Source organism: Cryptomeria japonica, chromosome 9 (genome assembly GCF_030272615.1).
Source record: "Cryptomeria japonica chromosome 9, Sugi_1.0, whole genome shotgun sequence".
NCBI lineage: Eukaryota > Viridiplantae > Streptophyta > Pinopsida > Cupressales > Cupressaceae > Cryptomeria > Cryptomeria japonica.
Window position 1 is genome coordinate 128,288,127 of NC_081413.1, and position 27,545 is coordinate 128,315,671.

The 27,545-nt window shown below is 38.3% G+C and overlaps 1 protein-coding gene across 3 annotated transcripts in view; it reads left to right on the forward strand.

Moving 5' to 3' along the window:
- LOC131050141 (magnesium transporter MRS2-3) overlaps nt 1-27,545 on the forward strand; it is a 79,402-nt gene that overhangs the window by 50,779 nt on the left and 1,078 nt on the right. The gene's annotated exons all lie outside the window — the stretch shown is intronic.

A 27,545-nucleotide genomic window follows, 5' to 3' on the forward strand; every position in this document is an offset into this window, starting at 1 on the left:
CTCCAAATCAAACTGCTTTTTAAACTCCATCCAATTATGGTTCCTATTGGTATAGTTTGCTATGAATATTCAATAGTCAAGGGCTTTGGGGACTTCCACATGTTCTCCAATTGAACTGCTCTTTCAAACTAACCTTGTCATAATCAGTAGAGAAATTGTTTTTAAATTTTAATATTGCAACTCAAACCCATGATGGTAAAGAAACTGCATGAAAATCAGGTTCATGTTTAATTGGAACAATATGCTGATGCTGTGTATCTAATGCAAGTGCATGCATTTAATTATTAATGGAACTCCAAAATGAAATTTATGTCTGAATTTTTGACAGTATTTGTTATTTGACTAATTAGGTGGAAAGTTAGAGACCTTGCATGCTATGGCTTGCAAAGTTCAATATTTGTCGGAGTGGTTATCATATCTAGGAAATTGGACAGGCAGACAACATGAATAGAAGTTAATTTCAATGGATTTTTTAGGAGGTTCCTATGGCTACATTGAATAACATTGTATGATGGTTTTCGTAAAAGGTGTTGGACTTGAAAGTGCATTTTAGAGAGAATACCTTTCACTTAAGAGGTATAGGTTTTTACATTCCAATCTTCTCATCTACTGTATTTTAGAGAGAGAAAGAAAGAATGGATGGGAAATTATATCAGTAGGTTAGTGAGACTCAAAAGTACAATAGGAATGAACTTATTAAATCCAATAAGTGCACAAATGAAGATATCATGGAATAAATAACAGAATCTCCAAATATTAACAGCAGATTATCTCTAGATCCAATATATGAATAACATAGTGTTGTGACCATTTCACACATCGCCCCATCGCAAATGGGGACCCCTTCTTTTTGCTTGTTTTTTTGTTCGTTTTCGCTTTCGTTTTTAGGGTTTTGTTAGTCAGTTAGTTGTCTGGATTTAGGGCCAAGCCTTAGGGTTTTAAATATTGCCTTTTCAAGCCAAAATCCAGTCGCTTTTGAGAGCTTTTTGAGCTTCTTTTCTAGAATGCAAATTTTAAATGCAATGAATTCGCCAAAATGGTCTAATTTTCAATTGGAATGTTCATGCAGAGCTTAAACTTGTCTAAATGATGACCGTCAATGTGAATTTTTGTCTGATTGAATATTTTGACCAAATTTTGACTTTTTTGAAGTTTGATCCTGGGCATTGGAATTGATTTGTTTTCGCCTCGTGAAGTGTTAAAATATGAAAAATCTTGTTATTTTGGCCTGTAGGAGCAAAATCGCTCCTGTCCCTCAGTGAAGGACGGGAGCTCATTTCCAAATATCTCATTGTCCTTGCAGAGTCCAGACAAATTTTACGTTTGAAGTGATGGAGAACGACAAGATCTTTCATTTGAATATAAATTGGAGATTTTCATGAGCACAGAAATGCCTCCAGGAGGAAAATCGCTCCTGTCCCTCAGTGAAGGACCGGAGCTACAATTCGAATTTCACCTTGTCCGTGCAAGATTTTGATGACTTAGCAATTGGAGGATGTCCGAAGGAAGATACTTTGCCAAATGAATATAATTTGAGATGCAAAAAATGAAGGAAAATGACCTATATTGACTAAATCGCTCCTGTCCCTCTCCAAGGGACCAGGGCGAGGTACCTTGTAGCTCTCGTCCCTCTCCCAGAGACCAGAGCGATTTCCTCCATTTTGCAAAATCCAGACAAGGGTCAAGGCAAGTTTACATTCAAAAACAAAGGAGAACATGAGATGAAGGCATTGAATATAAATTGAAGATTTTTGGGACGTCCATACCAATGCTAAATGCCTAGTTCGCTCCTGTCCCTCAGGAAGGGACCAGAGCGATTTTTGATATAATTACCTCTTTTTGCAAAATTCCAAACAATGTCAAGGCATGGACGGATCGAGTAAAGAAGGACGAATCCGTTGAATATAAACTTAGAGCATGGCAAAGTAAGATGAAAGCCACAAGAAAAAAATCGCTCCTGTCCCTCTCCAAGGAACCAGGGCGATACAATGATGAAGATACGTCCCTCTCAAGTTCAAGGTCGTCCCTCCAAGGTTCAAGGCCGATCCAAGCCAGGACAAAAGGTGGCGAGGACATTTCAAGGCGCTTTCATCATGCGTAAACACTTAAAGGACGTTAAAATGAAGAAATTGACACCCTATAACATAGATCGCTCCTGTCCCTCAGGAAGGGACCAGGGCGATGTTAGATGCATTGGCCATTTCATGCAAAATTTACGTAAGGACAAGACATTGCAATGTTTTAGAGGGTCCATGGTACGACAACAAGATGATAAACAAGAGTTTTGAACGTTAAATAATCACCAAAATGGATCTAGGAACCATATCGCTCCTGTCCCTCTCCAAGGGACCAGGGCGATTGGCTTCGGATTCCTTGTTTGTTTCAAGTTCAAGCTAACTCAAGACGTCCTAAGATAGCATATGGTCCAAGGCATCGTTTGAAGATAATTCGCAAGGGTTTTGAACGTCCAAACATCGCCAAACACTGTAAAAACCTCACATCGCTCCTGTCCTTTGGACAAGGACCAAGGCGATATCATCAAAAGCACGCACGTTCCTTCAAGGTTAGGTAAGGTGAAGGACGACGTTTGAAGGACATTACAATGAAGATCGAAGTGCAAAGTTGACAAGGTCAAGGAAAGGACATGGATCGCTCCTGTCCCTCTCCAAGGGACAAGGGCGATGATCCCTTTAATACGCTCGAAACTTCATGCGAGCAAATGGAATAAGCGCAAAAGACACAAACAAAGGATGTTATTCGCCCACAATAAAAGATCGAAGTTAAAAGATGCAAGATGGACATGGAAACAAGAAGATCGCTCCTGTCCTTTGGACAAGGACCAGGGCGATGTACACTCAAAAGGCACTTAAACACACATGCAAGAGGATCAAATGCGAAGAACCTATCAAGATGATCAAATTTTAACGTGGAGATGAAGAAGTTGATCGTGAAAAAATGCAAAACCAAGACAAAATAATGGATCGCTCCTGTCCCTCTCCAAGGGACCAGAGCGATGAGGTACGTCCCTTTGTTTTCCAGTTTTGGCGCCAAATTAAAACAATTTGAATTTTCTTTAAATGCTAAATCAATTTAAAAAATTGAAAATCCATTTTTTATTGGCATTTAATATGGCGTTAACATTTATTAATTATTTTTGCCTTATTTAAAAATCGAAATTTGCAATTTAAAAACGCAAGGCATTAATAGTTAATTAATTAATTAATAAAAAAAAAAAAATCGATTTGAGCGCTCATATATGGGGGTCGGCCTTGTCATTTCATTGCAAATCATTTAAAAAAGGTTTTATTTTTATTAAGTCGGCCTAAGGGGTAAAGGATGCAAGCGCTATATAAGGGGGATGGAATTATCATTTTCTACATCATTATTTTACCTTCCTTTATGCGAGTTGACAAGAGGCGAATATAGTGCGAGTTTCATTTATCCAAGGTGGCGAAGACACTCCAAAGGTGGTGCGATTGCAAACCAAAGGTGGCGTAGACATTCCCAAGGTGGTGCGAGCTTGAGGATACACCAAAAGCGAATTTGGAGATCCATCCAAGACCACGCCTAAGGCGAATTTGCTAAAGACTTGGTGATTTATTTGTACGAAATTGAAGATCATATTCTCTCCAGAGGTGGCGAAATCAGATTTGAGGGGATCATATTGAAGATTATCTTTATACCTCAATTTTGCCTAGGCAAATTTTGTTTTTGCATTCTAGAGTTAGCTCTCTATCGAGGTATGGCGATTTATTGTTATTGTTTTATTCATTCCTCGCCATATTTCAGATTTTGAAATTTTGATTCTTGAATTTCTCTTAGCTCAATCGTTGTATTTTAGGAAATGATAACTCTAGGGACTTATCATGAGATTTCCTAAGATTTATCTCTCTTATTTACGTTATTTATTGCAAAATCTATTTCTTATAATGAAATGTTGTGTAGGTATGGCGACCCCAAAGGCGGGAGCATCCACCAGTCGCTCGGCTCTCATGAAAGAAGATCAGAAGACCGAAGAAGTGGAGACCAAGATCGTTTCCAAGTGGAGCAACATTGGAGATACAAACTTGGGGAACTTTAGCACGAAGAAGTTCCGAGAGGTCCCTTACATCGGCAAGCCATCACCTGTCGCCCGGAGAATAATAGAAAGTAGCATCATTAAGGCGGCCGGTTTTCCTCCAGCCATTCAGTGTCACGAGTTGATGATCGAGTGTGCTCGTCATTACAATCCACAGTCCAGGACAATTGTGTCCAAACGGCAGGCACATCCAATCTTCATATGATAGAGAAAGCAAAACAATAAGTTTGAATTGGAATGAGCCCGAGGCCGTGGATTTAGATGAATTGATGGCACCAGTCTTGTCTTGTACTCGCAGATGGGTAGACATTCAACATCAGAAGTTGAGAGAACAAGGCATAGCCATGTCTTTTACTTTGGAAGAAAAGCCAGCCGAAGGAGGAGCCAGTGTTAGTGAAGGCAATCCTAATCCTAGGAATTCAGGTGAAGGTAACCTTCGATGTGCCAGTGAGGGCAATCTCCATTCGAGAGGTTCAAAGAGAAAGGAAAGATCAGAAAAGAAAGAGCCTTCCAAGAAAAAGCAAGGTGCCAACAAAGATCAAGCACCAGGTACTTCTTCCAGACCAGAGGATAGAACAATTCGAGTGGAAGAATCCATGGAATCGATGGTACAGAATGATAGGCAGGAGGAAGGACAGGCACAGCATGTTTCATCCGATGGATCTCTCCAAGACTATGATTTAGATAATGATAATGAAGTAACATCTCCTCCCAGACAAGAAGAAATAGTACATAAAGAAATTCAAGTTCAAGAGACAAGATCAAATATCCCAGATTGGTTGAAGGAAAGATTGACTAAGGTGATCGTAATTGAGGACGAGGACAGTGCAATCGATCTAGAGAGCCTTGTTGGACGTTCACATATGACAACAGAGAAGAAGAAGGCTACAAAGATGTCCAAGATGATTCGAGATGAGACTGGATCTAGAAAACTGCAGATAGCTACACCGGCAGCAGACAAATATGAGGGTGAGATCCTAGCAGAGGACTATCATATACAGACTATTGAGTTAGGACCATCCACAGCAGAGCAGACTTTAGATGATGCCACCGACACATTTGAGGCATTGAAGGATAAATTTAGAGAAGAAGTAGAAAAGAATAGAAAGCTTGAGAAAGAGGTCGGTGCATGGAGAACATATTTCAGTCACATCAATGAACCTTTGGGACGTCAGGATCCAGTTAGATCACCATTGCAGGCATTGCCCCTTCAATCAATCAATGAAGCGGAAAGATTCAGGAATATGGTCCAGCGTACATGTAATTGGATGGATAGATCTCACACGGTGGCCATTGAGTTTATTACAAGGATGTCGAAGATCACCCACCAGGCTATCCAAGTTCTTGAGATAATCCACAGATTGATGGCAACAGTAGCTGCATTTGCCCATACCAAGGACGTTGTCATTCCTGTCTTGAAAGTTATAAGACATACATCCAGAAGAATTTTAGCACAAGAGAAGATCTTGGAAGGCGATTCTCACAGTTTGTTTCAGTGGTCAACCTTACTCCATATAAAGAGTGTTCTCTTTGAGGACATCAGTGTTAGATGTGGTCAAGTTGAGGAGGTGATCAATCCGATCCAGGACAGAGTATTTGAGGTACTTCGTACCATTCTTGGCAGAAGGATCGAGGTCGAGACAGATGTGGATCTACAAGAATTTGAAGATAGAATCAAGATCATCTTTCGCAAGGACGCAGATGTTACAGATGAGCAGTATGATCAGATGTATGCCACCATGCTCCTAATTGATAGAACTAAGGAACTTGAACCCACTTGGGACACAGCTCTTCTAGATGCATTTGATCAGGTTATCCACTTAGAAGAGAGTATCAAGAATCTTCCCGAGATTCCAAGCACAGAAATCGAAGGAATTGCGACAAAATTCATTGCATATGCCAAGAAAGAGAATCGGAAAGGGAATAAGATTCTAGATGAAAGGTTGTTACAGATGACATGACACCTTATTTCTCATTGGTTGATACCTCCTAGATTTTTGTGCCAAATTTAATATTTGGCTATGCATTTAATATTGTTCAGTAAAAAGGAGGTCATTTGTAACAAACCCTAATTAGGGTTTAGGTGTCATGATCTTGTCCGTTGATTTACTTTCAATCTGGACCTTTCATTGTAATTGGGGATGCTATTTATACCCCCATTTTTCATTTCATTGAGGTAATAGAATAGTCAATAGAGAAATAGAGAATAGAGTTGAGAGATTAGAATTGTAAGCAATTTTTATTTTGTAGCAAGATTGAGTCTTGAAGAGAGAAGTTCAAGCAATTGTTGTATATGATAACTTGGAAATCAATAAAATATTGAAGTTATGGTGTTTTGTTGCAAGTTTCTTAAGTTATCTTCATGGTTGTTGGATGTACTTGAATCACGCTCAATCAAAGTAGTTTGTTAATTTGAAAGGCTAAGTGTGAGGTTTGATATTTGGTAGGATTCGCTATCCAAACCACTAGCTTCTTGCTGATTGTAGGAACGCCTTGCGTGGTCGACTGGAAAACGTTTTGAGTCCTTAACCTTCAAGCATTTTCGCATCTAGGATATGTACCTTCGTAGTAGTGTCCTTGGTCTTTGATGCATTGAACACCATTATTACCTTAGAAGATCGCACTAATTTCAGTTGAGTTGTTATCTTATGGCAAAATTGAAATTGGTTGAGTCTTGCCGAATCTCATTCATGCTAAGTCGTTCATAGGATTAGACTAGATTAGATTTACTCAAACCCTGTCCTTTTTTCCTTTTTTTTGAAAGTTCCTTTTAGATTAGTAAAACCTTCGAACTATTGAATCCGTAAGAAGCCTTGAAGGAAACAGCAAATCACATCATACCACTAAAAAGCTTGTCCACACGTGGAGACCCCACTAAAAGAACCTTGGAGTCCACCTAACTGATCCTTTTTGCAGATCTTCAGCAGTTAGAGACTATTTTCTCAAGAGAGGATAAGATGCCTAATGGTATTTTATTCTGTGTATGATTGTGTACAAAATACACGTCAACACATAGTCACATAACATCAACAGAAAAGGATAAGAAAATAACAGAACATATCTTCACATGGCCGTGAGACAGATGAAATATGCATATCTCATTTATCTACATTAGATATAAGCAGACAACAAAATGCTGAAGAACTGATAAATGTATAGCCATTTCAACAGACCATCCTCACAAATGCTCGACTAATAGCTGAACACACAACTTGATGTGTAAAAAATGACTACCTAGCTTGTAGATTCACTACCTAGAATGATAAAATTTAGAAATTAACCTATGACTTAAAGTTTAAACAACAGTTATGTTCATCACTGAATGGCTGATCCATAAACCAATAACTGAAATGGCATACGAAGTTTTAGGGTCAACAACTCACAATATTTGGTTAAGAGTGCACAAAAAAAATCCACCAACAAAAAATGAGGAGGCAACAAAACCAAAAATCAGGAGTGGTGAACTCTAAAGGATAAATGTGAGATTTGCACCTAACCTAGAAGGGATATCAAAGTCTTTAAGTCACCTAGAACTTCACAAGAACCTAGAAACATATCAATTAAGGTGGCAAAAGTTGAAGGAAAGGAGGGGTGAGCTTGATGTTGGCAATGGAATTTTGACTAAGTGAGGATCTTGGTGCATACTGCATGCTCACCTACACAATCCGCCCATGCTAGTGCCCTCAATATGTACAATGCCCCCAAGAATGTGGAGGGAAATCTAGGGTGTGCTCATTTACTTGCGCAAGTAGACATCTTATATGCGCTCAACCTAGTTATTTTGTGCAAATCAGCATGTGAATCCCGCCCAAGGTTATTTTGAACTTGCATAAGTCTCAAGTGCACCATTTGAACTTGTACAAGCTCACCTGCAGTCTCTGCTCATTTGTGCATACCACCATGCAGAGTGTGCTCTAGGGAAAGTTGTGCATATTCACCTATGACATGCACTCACACCTGACCCTGTGCAAATACACTCATCAAATGCGCGCAGACCTGATTCATAGTTGCATATTAAACCTAGGCATTAGGAAAATAAGACCTGCAATCAACAAAGTCAAACCTTGAAAGTTAAAGATCAGGATTGAAAACATGAAAAATTTGCTGAGTGTGAGCTTAGGCGCATAGTGCACAACCTCATGCACAGTGCACTCCATATTGTGCACACCCCCATGCATTATGTGCTCCATGTTGTGCAAGGTGTTAATGTATGTAGCTTCAGTCGGATCCTTTAGGCCGACATAAATGTCTAAGTGGCCTATATGCCTTTAGATCTTTATGTACTCCGACTTGAATATTATGTTTTTGCCGATTTTTATATTCTTATATTAGCGACTTAATAAAACTGTTTGTTAATGAATCTTAACCAATTATAATCTACCACCATTGGGAGACGTGTTGATTAGCATTGAACCAATCCCTTGTGAAGCCGTGTTGATTGAAGAAGAGCTGACTTGTGATATAAGTCGTGTTGCTTGGCGCCACCCATGCATGGGTATATAGATCCATTCCTCTTCACTTCCAAGGCATCGAATTATTACCATCCTCCAGCAGTTCGGATCATACAAGCAGATCGTATTCATCAGCAAGTCAATCATCCATTAACAGTGATATATCCATCTACAGCAGATCGTATCTCAGTCTTAGGAGTTTACATTCGCACAGCAGTTTGCATCATATACAGTGAGCAGATTGTATTACATATACACAGCAGATCGAATACATTCTCCATAGTTCGTGGTTTGCAGATTGGATTGTGCAATCAATTGATTGATTCTGCTTCAAGGAGTGAAGCAAATCTATTGTAAAGACATCTTGTATATTAATAAATATAATAAGGAACTTTGTTGCTGGGTTTTTCACCTTCAAGAGGAAGGTTTTCCCAGGGATTACACTGTGCAATTGTGTTTGAATTATTGTCTACCTAATCGGATCATAAAATTTAACACAAGGTCACATGCACAATGTTCCCATCACGATGAAGGTGAGTCAGGTTAGGTTGAAACCAAAACAAAAGGAAAGTATGATCAATGCTTGCAACACTCAAAACTTAGTGATCAAACCCTAAGATCGGACCTTTGAGCCTTACATGAAAATCATAAAATTAGACCACTTAGGAATATTGGATGGAGGGTGTGTAAAAGAATCATATGTCAAGTGTGTTTGATCGCCTTTTGTTTGTTTTGCAGGTGACTAAAGAAGAGGATGAAGGACTAGGTTGTGGATGATACCAAGGAAATCATCACAAATACAAGGAAGAGATCAAGATGTCATAGCATGAACGATGCTCCAACAACATGAAGAAGATTCAATGAGGAGAGAGACTTCATATTATGGAGAAGCTTTGCAATGACAACATCATGACAAGAAAGAATTCAAGATAAAGACTCAACAACATGTGTAAGGCAAAGAATTGAGTGAAAGAACTCAGCAATGCAAGTGCAAAGTTCAATATGTCCAAGACAAAGGGTCAAGTTCCAAAAGACTTCACCAAGGCTAAAAAAATAGTTTTTAACATCAAAAGCTTTGGCTTGAATGAAGATTTCAATGAGGAGGATCAAAAATGCATAATGGAGATGAGAGGAAAATGTTTACAATCTTGAATTTCCTCCGAAAAGCCAAGATTCATTTCTAGTATAACAATTAGGCAATGTAAAACAAGAAATTAAGATGCAAAATAATGTAAGAGCAAGTTTAGGACATCACAATGAGGAGGATTCCCAAATTAGAGGATTGAAGAGAAACTGTGATCAAGGAAAGATCCAAAAAAGTTAAGAAAAGTTAGAAAATTTACTTGACCTCTCGAAGATGATGCAATTTGGGAATGTCTCACTATCATGACATTGAGCAGGCTTGGAGATGTTGAGTATCAAGGGATATTGCTTAGTCACACTTTGTGATGATGTAGCTGATGTAGCGTCCTATTCATCATTAACCAATCAAGTTCTTCCAAGTCAATGTGTCCAGATGCATTGAACCTCATTCATAACTTGGGCTTTTATACCCTCTTGGAGCTTCATTAACACTTTCAACATTTTCTTCCAATATGAGGAGCGAACAACATTGAAAGCCAGCCCATTTGCATATATGCACCTTGCTAAATCTTGGTCGGCAATGTCTCGACTGTCATTTTGAAATGTAGTTTGTAAAGGCCCCTTTGATCTTTTGCGTGTAATGGGTGCTTCACTTTGAGGCTCAACTATGGAAAAGAAGGGGTGGTTTTCTACTACAACATTGGGATTAGATGGGGGTTTATTGATATGTCGAAATTATCGTAGAACCACAACCAAATACGGTTACCTCTAAACTGATAATTGATTGTTGTTATTAACAAAGGAGAGGAATACTCCCTATATAAGCAATACAAAAGATCTTTCCATAATGGAAACAATTGAGAACTAAAGACATAATAGAAAGATTCTAAAAATTAACTGACTGACTTATAGAATATAAAGTTACTAAAAACTAACTAAACGACTTAAACAATCATTATAAGCTAAATATTACAATATTATTTTAATACTCTCCCTTGATGGTCATTTTATCGACTACCATGCATGATCTACTAGTCTTTTGGCCATGAATATAAGGCTGACTCCTTTGAATGCTCTATGACATGAACTTGTTGTTGAGACCCTCCTTGGTTGGATTTTTGATCAACCAACCGCTTTTTGCAGAACTTCATATGACCAGGTTTACCACAATAGTGACACCCTCCCGCTATCCAGAGAAAAAAAAACAAGATTAAAAAAAACTTCTCAAATACCTTTGATTTTAGTTTATAAAAAATTAGAAAAAAAAATCCGTGCAAAAATTTCAGAATACACAATTTTGTGGAAAATCTCTCTAAACCTTTATAGTTTTGAAAATCCACAAATTTGCCAAAAATCATCAAAAATACTAGTTCAAAACCCTCCATTGCTTTGGAGAAAAACAACACGATTTTGTAAAAAATTCATGCAAGAACTCAGTACTTTTGTAGAAATGTTGTTCATTGTAGAAACCTGAGGCACAACCCTAAAACATTGAAAAAACCTAATATCTCAAAATCGTGCAAAAAATTCTTGTTGAAGCAAACCCAGGTCTGATTTAAAAATTAAAAAAATGGCAAAACATGATGGAAACAATTGAGAACTAAAAATTACGATTTTTGGACAATTGTGGCTTTCCATCTTTCTATTATGTGGAAAAATCATCAAAAAGTTTTTGCAAAACATGATTTTGTGGAAAAATCGTTACACTCTAGTTGAAGAAAGTGTGCAGAAAAAAAGTTGAGCACCCTAGGTGAACAGGAAATCCCTCACTGGCTTGAAGAAGGTCTGGAAAACAAACTTTGCACGACTTGCAGAAAGCCCTTCGTGTGGAAAAAATACTAAATAAAGTGCCCATGATTTTTGATAAAAATCATACAAAAAACGATCAGGAAAAAAATGCCTCGATTAGAATTGGGTGGGAAAAGCCATGAAAAAATCATTCAAAAACTTTGTTGGTAAAAACCCTCGGTCACTAGCAACAGAAATCACATTTTATTCTATAAAAAATATGTCAAAAAAAAACCCACGATTTTTGTTTTAAAAAAGCTGATTAAAAAAACATATACAAATTTCTTCGAAATTTCTAGGTAAATGGACCACGAATTGTTTTATTTGCCAAAAAAAGAACCTATGCTTTGATACCATGAAATGATAATTGATTGTTGTTATTAGCAGATGAGAGGAATACTCCTTATATAAGCAATTATAGAAGAGCTTTCCATAAGGGAAACGATCAAGAACTAAGACAAAATAGAAAGATTCTGAATATTAACCGACTTACAGAATAGAAAGTTACTAAAAACTAACTAAACAACTTAAATGACCATTATAAGCTAAATTTTACAATATTACTTTAATAACCTCTAGTTGGGAGATGGATTTGGTATGAGAGGTCGATGTTAGGCTGAAAATACCATTTAAAAATGTTGTGAAATATGGATCGAAGAATAATGACAACGATTTTGGAAGACTAATTGCCGTGAGTTGTTGATCGTCTCCATCATTGAATCCGATTTAAATACAAGAGGAAAGGTTGCCTACGTAGGGACATGTCCATACGTGGCAGTTGCCATGTATGGACATGCCCCTACGGAGGCAACCGTTCATAACAATTAGTTTGTTTATGTTTAATTTCCGAACTATATGGTCTGTTAATATATCACTCTCCAGATAATAACCGATTTACCATCAGTTAGATTCACGAGGGCTATATCTTAACACTCCCTCTTAGCAGGAGTGGATCTAAGTAATTTTCTTGGGAGCATATTCTATCATGACTTTTGACACAATTCGGGACAACATTTAATATAGTCTTGTCATGACAATAAACTCAATATCATGATATCCGGCTCAGTCCGAGACAATCACTTAAGAAGTCAATCATGAGATGATCACATACTTTAGGATCAAGATATCCGGCACAGTCCGGGACAACAACTTAATGTAGTCAATCTTGACACTTGGTCAACTATTGTCAAGATCGTCACCTTGAAATAGTAACCTTAAACATAAGAAGATCGTCATCTTCTTGAACATAGTTAGAATATTGCAATATACATTTTATTTATTTATTCATGAACAAATTACACATGGTAGGAATTTCATCCTAATAATCTCAATTATAATCTAGTCATACCAAGTTTACTTCTGAAGTATTCTATCTTCAATCTTGTAAGTGGCTTGGTGAAGATATCAGCATTTTGTTCTTCAGTACTGATGTACACTAGTTTTATGACTTTTCGATCTACCATATCTCTTATGTAGTGATAAGGGATCTCAATATGTTTGGATCGATTGTGAAAAACTGGATTTACTGAGAGCTTGATACAGCTCTGATTATCACAGTGAATTATTGTTGAATTCAGAGTTTTTCCAAATAATCCAAATAATAACTTTCTTAGCCATACCGCTTCACGAGCTCCCATGGAGGCTGCCATATATTCTGCTTCGGTGGAGCTTTGTGCAACTGCTGACTGTTTTCTGCTGAACCAAGATATCATAGCAGAACCAAGACTGAAGCAACACCCTGTAGTACTTTTACGGTCAGTGGTACTTCCAACCCAATCAGAGTCAGAATATCCTTCAAGTTGAATCTCAACATTTTCATACTTTAAGCCAAGTTCGATTGTGCCTCTAAATATCTTAGAATGTGTTTAGCAGCCATTAGATGTATCTTCTTAGGTTCACACATGAAGTGACTTAATACATTTGTAGCATAGCAGATATCAGGACGAGTATTTACCAAATACATGAGTGAACCGACAATTTGTCTGTAGAGTGTGGGATCTGTAGGTTCTGAATCTTTTGCCTCAATTTTCAGCTTGTGCAAATTAGTTTCCATTGGTGTAGCTAATGGCTTACACTCCATCATCCCAAATCTAGTTAGAATTTCTGTCGTGTACTTTCCTTGATTTAGGAAGATGTAGTTTTTCTTCTGCCATACTTCTAATCCCAGAAAATAATGTAGGAGCCCTAGATCCTTCATATCAAATTTTGCTGCCAGATCTTGCTTACATTTCTCAATGAGATTATCCTCTCCTGTTATCAAAAGATCATCCACGTAAAGGACCAATATAATCATATTGCCATTTGAAGCCTTGAAGTAGATGTTGGGATCTGCTAGGTTCTTGGAGTACCCTAGTTTGGAGAGATAGTTGTCTATCCTTGCATACCAGGCCCTAGGTGCTTGTTTTAACCCATAGAGAGCTTTCTTTAGTTTACAAACATAGCAATTTTTATCACGTATGGTGAATCCTTCTGGTTGTTCTATATATACTTCTTCAATGGAACCATTTAGGAAGGCAGTCTTTACATCCATTTGGTGAATTTTCCATCCTTTGGATGTTGCAATTGCAATGATTGTTCTTATTGACATATACCGGGCAACTGGGGCAAATGTCTCTTCATAATCAATTCCTGCTTTCTGAGAGAATCCCCTGGCCACAAAGCGAGCTTTATGTTTTTCAATGCTGCCATCAGATGCATATTTGATCTTGAATAACCACTTGGATGAGACAACTGATTTGTCTTTTGGTCTAGGCACTATATCCCAAACATCATTCTTTAGTATAGATTGATATTCTTCAACCATAGCATCTTTCCAAGCCTGTTTTGATAAGGCTTCTCTGACATTTGTTGGTTCAGAATTTGTGAGTTCGGTTAGAAGTGCAGCATAACATTTTAGAGTTCTTGTTCTCTTATTTTCTTTGGAAATTTCATTTGGTTCTACATTATTCTCTTCAATTATTTTCATTGCCCATAGAGGTCTTTTCTTGTTATTGAGTGTTTCAATATTTTCATCAAGAGGTTCAGAAGCTCTTATGATGTCCTCCCTCTCAGTGTCTGAAGGTTCGGAATTTTCTATGATATTCTCCCTCTCAATTTCAGTTATGTGATCTTCTTCTTCTTTAGTAATGTTATCATCCTCAGGTTCTTTGAGTGTTGTGTTTTCTTCAAACTTTACATCTCTACTTATCTCAACAGATTTTTTCCCCGGAATGTAAATGCGATATCCTTTAGTATTCCCACTATAGCCAATGAAGATACCTCTTTTTCCGAATGGTTCTAGTTTTGTCCTCTTTTCTTTAGGAACATGTATATGTACGGGACAGCCAAATATCCTTAAATGACTTAAGTCTGGTTTGTTCCCTGTAAAAGCTTCTTTAGGAGTTATGTTTTCTAGAACTGAGTGCGGACATCTATTTTGAATGTAGACTGCTGTATTTGAAGCTTCTGCCCAGAATGAAGTGTGTAAGTTTTGGTCATGCATCATGGCTTTTGCTGCTTCAATTATGGTTCTGTTCTTTCTTTCTGCTACTCCATTATGTTGTGGATTATATGGTACGGTATACTCCCTCTTAATCCCAACAGAATTACAAAAGTCTTTGAAGTTGTCAGATGTATATTCTCCCCCATTGTCGGATCTTAACACCTTAATTTTCTTCCCTGACTAGTTTTCTACTAGTGCCTTGAATTCTTTGAACTTAGATAGTACTTCATTTGAGTCTTTGCACTTTAGAAAATATATCCATGTTTTTCGAGAGTAGTCGTCAACAAAGATTATGTAGTATAAGGATCCAATTAGGGATGGTGTTGACATGGGACCGCATAGGTCTAAGTGAATTAGTTTTAAAATAACTTTTGATTTGTGCTTGCTTGAGGGAAAAGAAACTTTCACATTCTTTCCCAAGGCACATCCTTTGCAAATGCCTGTGTGTTCAGATTTTAGTTGGGGCAGTCCTGAAGTAATCTTCTTTATCTTGGATAGAGCACTATATCTTAGGTGTGCTAATCTTTTGTGCCATAATTCATTATTATTTGAAACTTTAAGATTTAGTGCTTCCTTTTGATCACTGCATAGTTTGTATAGGCTACCATCTCTTGAACCTACTGTTATGGCATTTTTGGTATTTGTATTTTTAGGCCAGAGTAGAACTTTATCTTCATTGAAGGTAACCCAATATCCTTGATCAGCTAGGCCTGAGATTGAGACTAGATTTCTTTTTATTCCAGGTACAAACAGAACATCCTTTAATTGTAGAGATACTCCATTTCTTAGTTTGATAGTACAGGTCCCAATTCCTTTCACAGGATATGTGGAGTTATCTCCAATAGTAACCTCTTCACTTGAGTGCCCGTTAAGTGTTTCAAACTGATTTCTGAATCCAGTTATATGCCTTGATGCTCCACTGTCTACGATCCAAGTGTTTTTATTTGTATTTATTTTGCTTGATAGGGCTAAGAAGAAAAGTGAGTTTTCTCCTTTGACTTTGGCTTGAGTAGCTTGTGTTTTCTTCCTTTCTGGACAATTCCTGTGAGTGTGCCCATATTTGTCGCATTTGTAACATTGAATTTTAGACATCTCTTTTCTGATGGTTTTTATTTCCTCTCTTCCGTTTGGAGAACTTTTTTTTTTTGTTGAAGGTATTTGTATTAAGTGCTTGGATTTCTCCTTCTTTATTTGGCCCTAATCCTCTTGAGATTAGTCGAGATTCCTCTTGAATGCACTCATTCTAAAGTTGTTCAAATTTGGGTAAGGGGGGTGTTTTGTTAATACATTGAATGTAGGATTCCCATGAAATTGGTAATCCTCTTAGGGCTATGAGAGAGATTTCTTGATCATCTACCTCATTTCCAATAGTTTGTAATTGGTCTTTTACTTCAGATATCCTTGAAAAGTATGTAGATATTGTATCATCTTTATTCATCTTTATGTTTAAAAGTTGTTGTTTCAAGGTTAACATTCTGCTCACATTGTTAACTTCATATGTATTTTAATGGTTTTAAATACTTCATATGCTTTAGGCAGTCTGGCTATAGATGGAAGAATATGATCTTTGACTGAGTCAATAATTATTTTCTTTGCTTTATTATTACGCCTTTTCCAGGTAGATTTCTCTGGTTCATCATTTGGCATGTCTAGATTTTCTTCTATGTAAGACTCTATTTCTAGTTCTTCAAGAATGGCAATGATTCGCATCTTCTAGGAAACGAAGTTGGAGGCTCCTTCGAGTCTATCTTCCACTCTCATATTACTTGACATTTTGAATATTTTCTTAGTCGGATATAGCCTCTGCATCGATTTGTTATTTACTTCCGATAAATGCTTATGAGTAATATGGCTGTCTAATTTATTCTCTTAATATGCTGGCTCTGATACCATGTTGTGAAATATGGATCGAAGAATAATGACAACGATTCTGGAAGACTGATTGCCGTGAGTTGTTGATCGTCTCCATCATTGAATCCGGTTTAAATACAAGAGGAAAGGTTGCCTACGTAGGGACATGTCCATACGTGGCAGCCACGTATGGACATGCCCCTACGGAGGCAACCGTTCATAACAATTAGTTTGTTTATGTTTAATTTCCGAACTGTATGCTCTGTTAATATATCACTCTCCAGATAATAACCAATTTACCATCAGTTAGATTCACGAGGGCTATATCTTAACAAAAAACATGAAAACATGGTATGGGGATAATTAGAAATGGAAAAATGAATTATTTTATGCAAAAGTTTAAATATATATATTTTAAAAATATTGGGATATCCATTTTGATGGTGAAAGTTCAAGAGAAGAAAATGGTGTATTGGTGTCACTTGATGGCACGAATTAAGCTTGAACTTTGAATGCACCAATAAGATGGTTGAATATGAAGCTTTGTAGCTTGTCTTGAACATGGTTTCCAGATATGGGATCAAATGCATTAGAAATTAGAATGCATGGTGATTCAGATTTTGTAGTGTCTCAATTTAGAGGCACGTTAAAGATAAACTATTAAGGATGTATATGAATGTTGTGAGGGATGCCATTGAGATGTTGGATGCTTTTGACATCAAGTGGATCGAAGGAGAAAGTAATGCAATAGTTGATGCCCTTGCAGTATTAGCTTCAAAGTTTGTATTTCCTTGACATCTCACTGTTGCAAATTTGCAAGTATAGTGTTGAAATTCCTACTGGACCCAACATTCTAGAGAATTTATAGTTGTCAGGTCTTCAATGATGATTAAAAAATTTATGAGTTCTTAAATTGCATCGACCACTTTGAAAATCAGCTTTTTGATTGGTAACTGTTGATGTGTTTTTTATGCACATGCAAACACAGAATAAAATACCAAGGTATATTATCCTCTCTTAAACAGAGTTTCCTCGAATGCTGAAGATTTTGCCTAAGGATCATTCGAGAAGACTCCAAGGTTCTTATATGTAGGGGCTCTACGTGTGGATAAGCTCAATTTGGTTTGATGTGATTATGCTAGAATCACAAGGGGACTTATGTTTGAGTGTCTGAGCGTTTAATCTGCTGGAACTTGAATCCTATCTACTGGCTAGAAGATAAAGAAATATCAAAAGATACAGGGTTTGGAGAATCTAATCTAAGACCTAGAATGCAAGAAGATGGATGAAAAACTAGGTGGAGTCCTACTAGGCTGGGTCTCACCATTAGATTGAACAATCCGACACCAACTCAGTGGGATCTTCTAAGGGATGCTTCGAATATATTCAAATCATACACCATCAGACACTGATCACCATTCAAGTTAATGTGTGAACAATAGATGCGTAACGACATGAGATTAAGCTCATTCTATGCCAGTTGACCACGTAGACCGCACTTACAGTCAGCAAGAGGCTAGTGGTTTGGACTAGGCAGATTCCACGCGAGTGCATTCAATAACTTCCTTCATTCAATCTATTTAACCATCATCTAAAATGAAGATTCAACAAGAGACCATGCATATTGCAAAGAAACAACACATTTCACCGTAACTTCAATGAAAATGGAGTTCATTTACAATTTAGGCAACAATTTCTTGCCTTTTCCTCATATTCTATTCTAATTGCTACTTTATTTTACTGACTTCACTATTGATTAATTTCTAACTATTCACTATTCTCTATTAGCTAACTATTAACCTTTACAAATGAAGAGCCAGAGCTTTATATAGGGAACTCTTTACAATTCAATGGCTCTGATTCATATACAATCAATGGATAGGATTACAGGATGGAAAACGCTAATTAGGGTTTGCTACAACAAACTCCTTTAGCCAATGAGAAAATTACATTTAATGCATGATAACCAATAGGAAACAGGGGTAGGTACATCGAAGTTTGTGCCATCATTGGTGAGTCAGGTACATTGAATCTGGACATGCCGATGTGGACTTATCTGATTGGAGGAACAGTGATTGGGATGCCACCTTGTCTTATGTTTGTCCTTGATGAAGCCTCTTCACGGTTGAGTCACTCCTCCTCTAGTAGCTCACTTCGTCTTGAAATGTTTATAAGATCTTTCTTCTGATATCCTGTGGTTTTTCCATGTGGTAGAATGAGGTCTTTGAGGATGGTTAGCTTTACTGTTTGAACACTTGAAGTCTTCCAACACTTTAGAAGCACCTTGAGTCCTCCTCCATGATTTTAAAGTGTCCTTGATGATGATGGAACTTGAATAGGTCCTCCTTGTCTTGGCTTGATCTTCCTCCATCTTGATTTTGCTGATCTGCAAAATAAACAAAAGATGATTAAGTACACATGATATATTGATTCTAACATGTCATTTTTTACCTTAAATCATCAAAAAGAAGGCATTAGGATTAATTTCGCTATGGATCCTTTCCAAGGATAGGACCTATAATGAGATTTGCTCTGGACCCTCTGGAAGGGTCAGGAGCGAAAATTGACAAAGTTTGTCAATTAGACCTCATTTTCAAAATTACCTTACCAAGATCAAGTCACTTGCCTCCAAAATTGCCTAGGAATAGGTTTCGCTCAAGGGCCTAGGCAAATCATTAGACCTAGGAATTTCGCTCTGGACCCTCTGGAAGGGTCAGGAGCGAAATTGGCATTTTTGGACAAATTCTTCATATTTTGTCACCACAACTCACTCAAATGCATGCCTAAGGATGCTTCTAAGTTCAGTCCACCTCAATCAACGCTAGGCTTGACACAAAGTTGGGAGCAAAAGAGGTTTCAAGAAAATTCACTCTGGACCCTTTCCAGAGACAGGCCCTATAGTGAAATTCGCTCTAGACCCTCGAGAAGGGTCAAGAGCGAAATTTGGCATTTTAGCTCAAATTTCATCATCTCTTTGCCTCAAATCACTTCTCAAGGAAAGAATACATCAGTCTTCCCTCAACTACGCCATAGGAACAAAAACCTTGGTTTTAAACATGGAGCAAAATAGAGGTTTTAGGAATTTCGCTCTGGACCCTTTGGAAGGGTCAAGAGCGAAATTTGTATTTGCACTCAACCTTTCATCATTTCTTTGAACTTTCGTCCTAGGCTAGGCCTTTGGGTCCTCCCCCCATACTATCAAAAGCCCATCTACCCTCAAAGTGATGTCCATTTCAACATTTTTGGCAAGAAAATTAGGCTATCCTAAGGATTTCGCTCTGGACCCTTTGGAAGGTTCAGGAGCGAAATTTGCATTTTATGCCCAAATCCTCGAGTTTTTCACCCCTCAATTGCATCCAAGGCATGATGACATCCAAGCTAAGGCGCTAGGGCACAAAATTAGTCTAAATTTGAAGCAAAAGGGAGGATTCTATGAAAATTCACTCTGGACCCTTTGGAAGGGTCAGGAGCGAAATTGTCTTTTGACCTCAAATCCATCATTGCCTTCACTTCCATTCAGTTCTTAAGGCAAGTATATATCCATCCTCCCTCAACCATGTCCTAGGAACAAAGATCTTGGTTTGAACAAGGAGGACAATAGTGTTTTTAGGAGAATTCGCTCTGGACCCTTTGGAAGGGTCAGGAGCGAAATTCTTCCTAGGCCCAATTTCTTCATCCATTCATCCTTTCTTTGTCTTGAATCTAACTTACTACACCTCCTCCCATAACCATCAAGTGAATTTGCTATCAAAACAAGGTTCATTTAGTGCACTAGGTGAAATTGAGAGTCTTCCTAAGGATTTCGCTCTAGACCCTTTGGAAGGGTCAGGAGCTTAGAAAAAAATTGCTTTGGACCCTTTGGAAGGGTCAGGAGCGAAATTGATGTTTTAGGCTCAATTCTCATCCTTTTTCACTTAGCTTGCTTTAGACTTGTCCTTTTTGAATCCCTTCCTTGCCATGTATGTCCACCCTCTGATGTCCCTAGTGAAGAAATAAGTCATTTGGAGGATTTCGCTCTGGGCCCTTTGAAAGGGTCAGGAGCTTAGAAAAATTTCGCTCTGGATCCTCTGGAAGGGTCAGGAGCGAAATTTGCAATTATGCTCAAATCCTTCACTTTTCATCACTTCACTTTGTTTCACACATCAATACTCTATCAACCACTGTTAGGTCTTGGAGACAACTGAGAGAGGGGGGGAGTGAATCAGTTGTCAAATAAATTCAAACCAAAAACAACTTAACCAACTTAATGCTTAATATCGGTAAACCAGTTAAGTATGCCGGTAGACAGTGTTAACAGTTAATTGCTATACCAGTAAAGATTAATGCATGAAACATAAACATAAAGTCATCCACAACACATAACACCAATATTTGTACGTGGAAACCTTGTAAGGGGAAAAACCACGGTGGGAAACCTTACCCACAATCAGATGATACTACTGCAGATAGTAAGTGTACATAAATGGGGTCTGCACATGCAGAAAGGCCAACAGCCTAAAGCTCACTGCTCAATCACAAAAAGGGAGTCACACTGACTACAGTTGGATGGTTAAATCCAATAAGAATGTACTGCACAAAATAGCATCTTCATATGCTGGATTCAGTACTGGTGTAATGCTGATATGCTTCCACAAAAATCTAGCTTCACCTTCAAATGATGTCTTCGTGTATAACTCTGCTTAATCTCGCATATACCTTCTCACAATTCTTTTTCGCATTCCACATTTGATCTTACAAATAAGATCTTACATTTATACCATAACCTAAGACTGATTTTAGTAGGTCGACTCTGCAAGATATTACAATAAAACATTTTACAAACAATATAATATCCGATGCAATAACCGATTAAACATGTCGGCTTAAAGCATTTAGAACAATAATTAATCATCTCCATAGCATGCCATGCTGATTTGGAAAAGTTAAGCCTGCCGGTGTAACCCTAGGTAACCCTAGACCTATTTGCCGGTAAAAGCAAATATGCAAATATGAATATACCAATGATTAATTCTTCAAAATAAAGTGTCCACACGATGTCTTCGACATTACCAAGTGTCTTTCATATCATTCCAAGTGTCGGTGATCATTATATCCTGCCGGTGAACCATATACCAGTAACTGTGCAATAGTTACTTGCTTGCCGGTGAATGCTGCTAGATCTCCAAAGTGCTAGTGTTTTAGTAGGTGTTGACATCAATGACAAAACCATACCAAAATACCAACAACCACGCCATAGGGATAAGGTTTATGAGGCAAATTAGGACCGAGAAGGGAGATATAAGGAAATTCGCTCTGGACCCTTCGGAAGGGTCAGGAGCGAAATTTGACATGTTAGTCTCTCCGTCAGGATTCATATACGGAATATAACATTTAAGTATCCATATATATTGTCAGGATGTTTGAGAGTGGTTTCGGACCTCCAAGAGTTATAATGCAAAATCTAGTTTTTGGAGGATTCTTCAATTTTATAGACTTAGTCAAATTTCAGGATTAGGATGACATTCCAGACTCCTTAAGGCGAATTCGCTCTGTCCTTGATGTAAGGGATGGGACCTAGGAGGACATTATGCATTCAACCAAGGTTTGACTTAGCAACTTGAAGTGCGACCGAATAGTACACAAAACACACCCTAGGAATGATTTAAATAACCCCTAATCACTCAATTGACCTAACCTCTTGAGGAGATCCACCTGACTCAATTCCTTCAATGCAAAGGCTAAGACACTAAAACGACTAACAACAAAACCAAAAGGGCTAACCCCAGAAAGCAAAAAGTGGGGGTCCCCATTTGCAATGGGGCGATGTGTGAATACGTCACAATAGTAACCTATGGTAGAAGAAAATGAAGGTAAGGAGACTCTTCTTGGAAATGAAATTATACAACTTAAAACAAATCCTATTCAAAGAGGTCTTGTCGCTTTAGAGAGAATGTTTGATAATGCCAATTGTTGGAAAACAAGGGGTAAGCCAGTTAGTAAAGAAGATGTGGAAGGAGTGAACTTGGAAACTAAATCAACTCCCATTATGGTGGCGGGGTGGTGGTGTTGATATGGTTATACATATACATATAGTACTTGAAAAATTAGTTTTGAAAAGATGTATGACAGTATAATAGTATAAGAATTACATTTCAAATGAAACTATAGGAAATTTGAAATACTAAATCTAAATACCAAGATTTCTTCAATGCTAATTGCTAAATAAAATTTGACAAATGAAATTGTCAAATTGGAGATTTCTATTATATCAAAAACGGAAAATATGAATATCTAATGCCATTGCAAAGTCTATAAAGATGATTACATGATTCATCATTAAAATGAGTAGCCAAATACAAATACTAACAGCAATATCATTACAAAAGAGACTAGAGTCAAAGACAAAATGCCAAAATGTAAATGACAAAATTCAAAATGTAGCGAATGGAGGCCTCTAATCAACTGCGAACTCCTCCTCACTGGAACTGCTGGAAGATCAAGATCCCTCAAGCTCACACCAACCAGCCCTGCATCTGAAGTGGTAGGATCATCCTCATCAATCTGTGAAGGCTCCTCTGGCTCTACATCCCATCGTGCCGCTGGACTTTCCTTGTACACAAGTGTCTTGCGGTCCATGAGACGCAAAGCATTGTGTACAACCACAAGCTTCTTTGCTCTCTTAGATGTAAGTCTATTCCTCTTAAGAGAGTGGATGAAGCTATATGTAGACCAGTTCCTCTCAGCAGCTGAAGAATTGGAAACTTGGGATAGTAGACGGATGGCTAGAATGGTGGTCAAAGATTTCGGGCCATGACAATTCCACCGCAAAAATGGGTCCTCCTCTATATCCATCTTTGTCGCATCTGAATAGCCTCTAAGAGTGGCAAATCTTCCCCACTCAGTGCGAATTGTGCCGGCATCTCTAGAATCAAACATCTTCTCTATCCTGAATCGGTGTCACTCTACCCGGTCTAGCCTTGTACTACTTAGGATTCAAGGCAAAGGCGGCCATATTTAAAGGAGTGTTCAACTTGTCCCATCTTCGCTGAATGATAGGCAGAATTTGCTCATTGTAGAATGCTAGAGAGGGGCCCTTCACTCGCACAATAGCCCTCATTTGGTCAAGCATAGAGTCAATTCACTCATACACCTCTCCAAGGTTAGGTGCATCCCCATCCCCATATTTGAGCACCTAGAATACTGGAGAAATGATGGAGACAATGCATTTCTCATTAGTCCAAAACACATCACTCTTCACTATCTCCTTCACCCTTCTCCCCTGCTTTGTCTTGGCCTCAACCCACCTATTCCACTCATTAGTCATAACCATGAGTTGCAATGCCTCGTGCAACTCAATCATTGTCTCCAAGAGAATGAAATAGGATGCGTATCTTGTCTCAACTGGTTTCAAGAACTCCTTCACGAAGGTCCTGAAGAGTGCATGTGAAGTGTGGTGGTTGCAGATAAACATTTGCACATCTCTCACGTCTGTGACCACTTCTCTAATCCAGTGAATCTTCCCCATGTCCTTGAGTGCATTGTTCATGGCATGCACACATGGGGTCCACCAAATGTGTCTATAGGCTGCCTCGATGAGTTTCCCTGTTTCTCTACACACATGGGCTGCATTTGTCACTACTTGGACCACATTTTGTGGCCCAACCTCCTCAATAGTCTCCCTGAGGACTTGAAATTGAAAATCAGCATCTTTGTGATGCCCTGTACAATCAATTGCTCTAAGGAAGTATGGGCCCTCTGCACATGTGACCATGATGTTGATGAGTGGATGATGGCTAATGTTCGTCCACCCATCCATAACTATGCTGCACCCCGATGCCACCCAACATGCTTTTATCTTCTCCATCAAAATATTGATCTTGGAATAGCACTTATCCAAGATCGAGGTCCTCATTTTCGTTTCACCTGGTGGCACATAAGATGTTCCTCCCTTCGCCACCATAGCCATCATCTCCCTATAATAAGGAGACCGTGTAACATGAAATGGAATGCCATTGGCAAAGAAGAATTTGCCAATGGATTCATCTATCTCATATCTTTGTTGCACATTAAACATATCAGCAATGGGGTAACCCTGTGGTGTCTGCAACCTACGTTTCCCTACCTTGGCGGGACCAAAAGTGGAAGTAGATGGAGATCCAAACATCATTCCTCCCGTCTAGGAAGCATGAGAAGTATGTGGCGGATTTTGGTTGTGTTGAAGGGATGCCCTAGCAGACAAAGTAGTAGGCATTGAAATATTTGTGTCATCTGGAACCCCTCAAAGCCTGTTAATCTCAATTCTGTACTTTATATTTTTAGCTTCTTTCAAAAACTTACTATGACTCACACCTTTTCCTGTCCAAAAAAGAAAGTGTGCATTCACCCTACTGATGCTACCAAACCATTCAATCTCACAAATGTTGTACTTCCACTTCCTTGTTCCCCCACCTGAATGTGATGTGCCTTGTACTGATATTCTTGAAGCAAACGGTTTGAGAGGAGACTTAGGATCAAAAGGATCCCTAGCATATGGTGCCCACAACTCTGAAGGGCAACTTGTACTAGCTGGTGCACTCGCCATGGAACTAGATTGGGCTCCAGGATCAGCCCCATGGTCACCCTCCTCATTTTTAGGTCCAAATTCTGAATCAGTTTTCACTATGAGAATGGATTTCCATCTCATCCTCGCTCATGTCTTGGGAGCTCATTGTTAAATTGACACTGCATTTCACAAAATTAAAATAAAATCAGCCTTCTTTAACAAATAAATTTATTTTCCTATTCATCTCAAAATCAGATTTGATGTTGAGGCTTGAGGGCATTTTGCTCTCAAGATTCAACATCAAATTTTCTTATTTTTATTTTTCAACATCAAATTTTATTATTTTAATTTTAATTTTAAAATAAAAATAAAAATAAGAAAATTTGATGTTGAATCTTGAGGGCAAATGTTCATTCATCATTTTGCCCTCAAGCCTCAACATCAAATCTAATTTTGAGATGAATAGGAAAAAAAAACAAATTTAAAGCTAAACAAACAAAGATGAAAGAACAAAAAATGACATTGAAAACTAGAAAATAAAATTAAAAAAAACAAGAAAAACCCTACCGTGTGCTTGAAAAATCTCTCCAAAATGCAGTAGAATCTTCTTCCTTCTCTTCTTCTTGCTTCTTCTCACTCCTATCACACTTGCAATCAATTTTCTCACTCCTTTAATCAGTCTTCTACAAATTTTTCCTCCTCTTCATCTTGCTGGAAAAAAATCAGTCTTTCAAAAATGAGAGTGAAATCAACAAATAAAATGGTTTTGTGTTGTTTTGGTGGAAGGGGTGGGGCCCACTCAAATTAGGGTTAACCCCCAACCCCCAAAAATGTCACTTTTTTTTTTAAATTTTAATTTTAACTTCTACATTTGACGTGGGGCGACGTCTCCCTGCCCCTTGAGAAATGCCTCCGCGTCTCCCAAGGAGACGTGGAGATTTGGGGACGTCCCCACGTCTCCATGTCTCCTTGGGAGACGCGGAGACGTGTCCCCGTCTCCGGCGGAGCTCCGGTGGTGGTGGTGGTGGTGGCGGGGCGGCGGGAGATGTCGTGTCCCTATCCCCGCGTCCCAGAAACGTCCCTGTCTCCGAGATGCAGCCCAAAAGGTGGGGAAACGCGTCCCCGTGGAACACTGCTTATTTGTGAGGTGTCGCTTGTTGTGAACACAAATCAGTTGTTCATGGGCTAACAGGGCTGGCCTGAGGCCCTTATATGACTTTACGAAATTTCATAATATGACATTTAAATTTCCAAAAGTGGCACCTTCTAGTTGCCTCTCCTAGTGTTGCCAATTTAGCCAACGCCCTTTCTCGTTGTTTGCATACATTGGCCCTACAATGTTTCCCTCCTCAACATAGTAGCATCCCAAAAATATTGTATTTAGAAGCCTCCCTAACAACAAAAAGAGCCTCAATAGAGAATGACTGGTCTTTGCAATTTATCCGCCATTTATGTTTGCATTGCAAGGAAAAAATACGACCATCTCTTCATTTCTAGGAATTATGTCATAGATATTTTTCATGTAGGCACTAAAATATGCTCTCACCAGGATTAAAATTAGTTGGCACAGTGGTAAGCATAACTGATTGCAACCACTCACTATCAGGAATGCAAACCACATTTTTCCCAAATATGACTTCTTATATGTGTAGGGATACTCAGCAAACTGAAGAGACTTGATGTAAATGTAAAGCATTTCTGCAAGTAGACAAGAATTGTAACTGGAATGTCCATCTGTGTGTTGAATATCATCGCCAACTCGCCAAGATGTTTTATGCTCTCTGACCAAAACAAAACAGCGAAGCCTTTCCTTCTTCACTACGCCTCTCCTTATCCTTTTCATGAGCTGATGCAGAGCTTGCTTCAATCAAAGCCCTCTTTCAACTGTCAAACATTTATAAGAGGGGGGATGTCATTCTGCCATTATGGCATAGTGAATGAACCTCCTTCCTTTCTTTAGGTGCCCATGCCTGTGCCATATCTTTCTTTTCCATCCCCATGACTGGAAGCCCATACCCTTTGTAATCGGTTTGCAGAAATTGTCGCTTTACATCCTTCTCCATTATTTGTTTATTTTATTTTAATTTATAAATGGTTAATGGGAAGGGATGTGACATATATTCGTAGTAAATAAATCTATCTAGGATGAGTAGTTAGTAGTCAGTAGTCATGACATTGAAAAAACCAAATTGCAATTGATTAGTTTTAAGTATTCTAATTAATGGTTGTGCACATTAAGTCCACGAGACATTGGCTTGGACCATGATGAAAATATTGCTAACAAGTGCACTT